Below are 6,205 nucleotides of genomic sequence, written 5' to 3' on the forward strand. Positions count from 1 at the left end.
CGTTATAGATTCGTACTTTAATGGCGTTTTTGAGATAAACCCGCAATAGAATAAAATATAGTGACGTTTGTTATTACAAACTGTGACTTTTGAGTATTATCTCAAACACAATTTACACCTTTCTCATTTTTCTCCTTTACTTATTCAAAGGTTTCTGCCGCTCACTCCCTTTCTTCTACCTCTGTCACTACCGAAAATAAATTTGCCATTGTTGCTCTGCCTCTCGATTGCTGCTCCACTGCCGCCGTTCTCCGCTGAAGCCCAAAGCTACCATTGGATTCTTTTGCTTCTACGAGGGACAGTTCTTGTTTTTAGTAAATACACATTGGCTAGATCTCAAAAAAATTTACTCTTTTTTTTTCTCTTTATCCGATTTAAAGGGAATGTGCGTTTACTACTTTCTACTAATTTTACCATTATATAAATTGATTTGCGGTGAGTTGTATAGATTGTAGGGCTTTTATATGATACTTTGAAGAATGCTTTCGAAAGACATGGTTGGGTATGAGAGCCATTCAAGATCAACTGGTTGGAAGAAAAAAATACTTTTTTTTCTCTGATTTCATGGGAATTTGAATTGGATAGTAGTTTCATTTGATGAGTCAGAGATGATAATTCCAGAAAAATTATACTTAATTCAGTTCAATTGGTAAGCAACTTGATATTGCTTAAACAAGGTTCAATTTCGAGTTCTTCTGTAGGCAGAAAATCTCCGCTGGGAGACTCACCCACCAAGGCCAGGTGTGCGACCCGGATTGATCCAGATTAGCCAGGAAGAAGTGTCAGGTGTGCGACCTAGATCAATCCATATTAGTCAGGACAAAGTCTTAGAATTAGGGGTGTGCATTATCGGATATCGGATGTAATGATCCGTATCCAATCCGAAAAAATTAGATATCCAAAAATTTGGATATCCAAAATTTAAGATCGGATATCCAAATATCCGAATCCAAATCCGATTTTAAACTTAATATTAGAAAAATAGTAAAAATTCAAATAAAGTATAATACTTATTCTAAATATGCGTTATATTTTTTCCTTGTCAAAATTAAATAATGTAAAATGACTAAAAAAATCTCAATTGCTAACTCGGAACAAATAAAATTATTACCATGCGTAGCACAGTGTTGTATAGAAATATGCTTGGTGATACTGAATTAATGACAAATAAAATGTTGAAATAAATAATGTCTTGAAACTACATTATTACGTACTACGAAATAACCTAAAAGGAGATGACAAATGAAAATAAATGAATATAATGCCATTTAACTCCTAGATATCTCATCCTATTGGGGCCAATAAGTTTAGAAAACATAACAAAAAATCGAATTGTCCAGGTTTCTAATATTGTTTCCTTTCTCTACATTTTCTCCAGCAGCCAAACAGACCAATACAAAAGAAACTAATAGCCAGATTCTACTGGATCAATAAAAGGAAAACAAAATTCTGAATCAAAGGATTTCAGCAGTGAGCTTGGACAATGTTAAGCGATATTGTCGACAAGTTGAACAAAGCTCGAAATGAAGAGTAGGGGTGTACATTAACAACACAATAAACCTACACAAGATGTGTAAAATAAAAGTATTACATAAGAGTATCAAGTCTCAAATCAACACAGGATGTTCACATTAAAAATACCACACAAGAGTATCAAATCTCAACAATACAATAAAATCAACACAAGATGTTCAAAATAAAATACCACACAAGAGTATCAAGTCTTAACAACATAATAAAAGAGATAATAGGATCACTAAGTACTTCAAAATTACAAATCATCCAAAGTATTAATTGTCTCGTCAATTATGATCTCCGATTGCTCTAAAGTTAGATCCTTCATGGCTACATCACACGAAACAAAATAAAAAAGATTAAAATATACATTTATGTTTGAACTTTAAATATTGAATAAACAAAAAAAAGAAGCAATCAAAAGTAAAAATAAACTTACATTCCTCCAACTCTTCCAAGGCAATTAAACTTTCCTCTATTATAATAGGTGACCGAGAGGTGTGTAACCAATCTTGCGTGCAACAAGCGCTTCAACCATTTTTGGAGTCAATGAAATATGAAAAGGATCAAGGACACAACCCCCATACTAAAAGCCGACTCAGAAGCTATAGTCGAGATAGGTATGACAAGTACATCTTTAGCCATCCTATGAAGAATCGAGTATCTTTTTGGTTAATCTTTCCACCATTGTAGGATATCAAAATTTGAAACATGAGACTCACAAGCATCTTCTAAATACTTATCCAACTCATTTTTGTTGGCACTAGTTAACAAACAACCCGTATTCCTTTGAAATTTTGAAGCCATAAGTTGTTGAAGATCAATCTTACCTCCACTTTGAGTCCCACCTTGAGTGAAATTAGATAAAGAAGTAGAAGTGGAGGAAGACATATCACTTGTCTTTGAAGGAGGCATTGAAGAAGCATATGAGTCAAATAAAGATTGCAAGACCATCTTAATTTTGAGGCACAAAAGAGTGGCTTGTGTTTCATCATAAGAATCATGCACAGTCCAATTAACATAATTCAACTTGTGCCTAGGGTCAAGGATCACAGCCACAAACATCATAATATTGATATTATCAATGTTCCCATAATACTTTTCATACTTAAACTTCATTTGGGCTGCCATTTTCTTAATACACTCATCATCATCACTTATGTTGTAAATCATTAATCTAGTCCCGTAAATCTCATGTGCATAATGGTTTCAAGTCACATAACGAGAACCAGATAACCTCAATGTTGCTTCATAAAAAATGCTCAAGAAAGGTAAAAAACTACTCACCCTCTTCCAATCATCTTCAATGGGACCACCACCAACCTTTCTAAGTTCCTTGAAACAAGAAGAGTCTTTCATGTATAAACTAGAAAATGCCTTTTTAAACATGATAGCAGATTCGAGCATTAGGAAAGTTGAATTCCATATAGTCTCAACATATAAAGTAACCAAACTTTTTCTATCCTCTTTCTCCTATTCTATGCAAGTTTTAAAATTTTGAAGTCTAGAGGGAGAAGATTTAACATATATCACAAGAGTTTGAAATTTCATAATGGACAAATCAAGTTCTTTCAAACCCTCTTTCACAATCAAATTCAAAATGTGGGATGCACATATCATATGTAAATATCGACCCTCCAATAAACTAGATTCCCAAATGGTAAGTCTTCTTCTCAATTATTCAATTGTTAAATCATTTGAGCTAGTATTGTATACGTTACAGTCATAATGTTTTTCCAACCCCATTCAATCAAGCATTTTTCAACAGCTCTACCAATAAGTTGTCCGAATGACCAACAATTGAACGAAAATTAATTATCCTCTTATACAAATTCCATTCATCAACAATAAAATGGGCTGTCAAACACATATAGCTTAAATTTTGACCCGATGTCCAAGTGTTTGTGGTTAGACAAACCCTAGAATTTAAGTTCTTAAAAGTCTTTTTCAACTCATTTCTTTGTTCAATAAAAAGAGCATAACAATCTCTAGTGGCAGTTGTACGAGAAGGAAGCTTAAAGACAGGATTTAAAGCCTTGCAGAATTCAATGAAACCTTCACGTTCGACAAAAGCAAAAGGCAATTCATCCAAAATAAGCATTTTAGCAAGCTTCTTCCTACACAAATCATGATAAAATTTCCAACATTTTGGTACACTAACTGTTTCAGTACTTCCATCTTCATTTATCAATGTTTCACTTTCAAAATCAATCAATTTTTGTTTCTTATCCAAATTTGGAGGATATTTTTTGCACCTACTAATGTGATTTTCTAAAGGTGTAGTGCCATTTTTGGTTTTACAACCAATAAGTTTATGACAATACTTACAGGAAGCAAAAGTGGGATCCTCCTCATCAACTGAAAAATGACTCCACCACTTGGACTTTCTCTTCCTCTTTCTGGCATTTTTATCGAGAGAAGCTTTTTTTGCTGCTAAATTTTGTCTTCCCTCCTCATCAGACTCCATCATCGAGTCAACAAATACGGAATTAAGATCTCCATTCTCATCAAAAGATGACATATTCTGTAAACAAGAATAAAATATATTACAAAATGTATTCATTACATTTCATTTTTTATAAATTAGTTTACTAGATTAGTTTGTTTTGTTATTTACCCAAAAAAAATATAGCCCTTACATGAGATTGAAATGGATATTGGTTAGGGTTTTGGCTCATCATCTTTAAACAGAAATTACAGTAACTTACTGAAAATAAAGGAGAAAAAAATCAACTTACAAGCCAGAAAAAAACATGTAACATAATAACATAAATAGAATCAAGCGTTAACAAGCACGAACAAGAAAAGTGAATATATCCTCACTAATCATGCCAAACAGAAATGTGAAATAAGCAAGGTGGAACACAAACAATTAAGCTATCTCCATATTTAGGGAAATTATATACAAATACACTAAACATTAATAAGACTAAGACCATAACGAGCTCAGTATAAAGCTTCATAAAAAGTATTGTCAAGATGGTTATCGTTATTATCTGACAAGTATTATAAGTAGATGCTGAAGATCATGTTGAGAAGTAAAAAAGATTCCGAAATAATATTTTCGGTTGAAACAAATTCATAAGTTAGCTCAGGATAACAATTTAGCAGCTTTCTATACATGCATTACAACCATACAGCTCATAATAGAAGGTGTATGCATTAGCAGACGATGTACAATTAAAGAAGGAAAACGAAAGATAGGAAAATGATGACATGCAAACAGAGCATGGCTCAAGAGGCTCAGACAGTTTATTATAATAAGTAGCCTCTTAGAGCCACATGCCCAGATTATCCAAAAACAGAATATAAGAAAAGTAATGAAAATCACCATAAAGAAGACACTAAAGAACTCGAATTTCCAATATTCGTATTTTTGACATCTTCCATAAAGGCAATCCAACACAAAACCATCAGAAGCTAACAAGGAAACCTAAACGTTTAACCTAAATCGCAATCAAGTTCAGATTAAAAAAATCCAAGATCAATCCCTAATTAACTTGAATAACAATAAACGATGAAACAATTCATAAAACAACGGGAAACAAAAGTTCGTAACAATTTCATAAACCCTATTTAGAGAAGAGCCGAATAGATAATGGGGAGAATAAAAATAAATAAATGATTTCTGATGAATAAAAAGTTAGTTCAACAACAACAACAAAAAAGTAAAAATTTTACCTTTAGAGGCGGCAACGGAGAGAAGAGGCGAAGAATTTCTAGCCAAAATTTCTAACTTGAAAGAGTCGGAAGAAATCGAAGAAGAAACTTGATTAGAGAAAGAGAAAGAAAGAAGCTTTATGTTTTCCCCTTTTATTGTATTTTAATCTTTCTCTGTTGTTAATAACAACAGCTAAACTAATACCTGCACTTCTTTGGGTTTGAAACCTACTAATATAGTCCATTTTTTGGGGGGGTTTTTGGATAATCCAAATATGATTTTTTATCGATCCGTATCCGATTCGAAAATCTGAAAAAAATTAGGATATCCGATCCGAACTATCTGAAAATTGAAAAACGGATCGAATATCCGAATTTTTTTATCGGATAAATGAATCAGATCGATTGGATCAGTTTTTTTTGTACACCCCTACTTAGAATTGGAGCACAAAAAAAGAATAATTATATGTACTGTCTTATTGAGTTGAAATGTAGGGATTATAGGAGTTAAGGAAGAAGTTAGAGCCATTGTTGCAGGAACAACGCTTGATCATTATGATTCTTTGTTGAGCTCTCATAACAATCGAAATGTGTCAAGAGGGGGTGAATTGACTTTTTAAAATTTTAGGGAAATAAGGAGAAAGGATAGGAAAGAATTGTAAAAAGATTTATCGTGGTACAACTCCCTTAATGAAGTAAACATCTACTACCTTAGCTCCTCACTAAGGATTTCTAATAAATTCACTAATTTGTTCTTTCTTTTTCTAAGCTCAAGAGTAACATTTACAATTTCCCTATATTTTCAATGACTAAGATATAACCAAAACACCTTTGACAAAAGATAAAAGATTGTAAACAAGAAACCTCTTAAAGGAAGATGTTTACACAATTAAGCTCACAAAAACATTATGTACAAGATAAAAGAAAGATAAAGAGTGAAAAAGCTTTTATCTTGATGATAAATTATTGGATAGGTGTTGTGTAACCTTTTTCAAGTGTCTCAAACTTTTTTTATATGTTGGAATGTGTT

At 32.5% G+C, this 6,205-nt stretch overlaps 1 long non-coding RNA gene across 1 annotated transcript; it reads right to left on the bottom strand.

Annotated features, from left to right (window-relative positions):
* Positions 1 to 1,754: 1,754 nt before the first annotated feature.
* LOC120138305 lies at positions 1,755 to 5,327 on the bottom strand. The gene is made up of 3 exons (XR_005517514.1): positions 5,197 to 5,327; positions 1,955 to 4,039; positions 1,755 to 1,845 (listed from the first exon to the last, which is right to left on the bottom strand). It is a non-coding gene; the product is annotated as an uncharacterized LOC120138305 (long non-coding RNA).
* Positions 5,328 to 6,205: the final 878 nt, after the last annotated feature.

This window comes from Hibiscus syriacus, unplaced genomic scaffold (assembly GCF_006381635.1).
Source record: "Hibiscus syriacus cultivar Baekdansim isolate YM2019G1 unplaced genomic scaffold, ASM638163v2 tig00110683_pilon, whole genome shotgun sequence".
Taxonomy (NCBI): Eukaryota; Viridiplantae; Streptophyta; class Magnoliopsida; order Malvales; family Malvaceae; genus Hibiscus; species Hibiscus syriacus.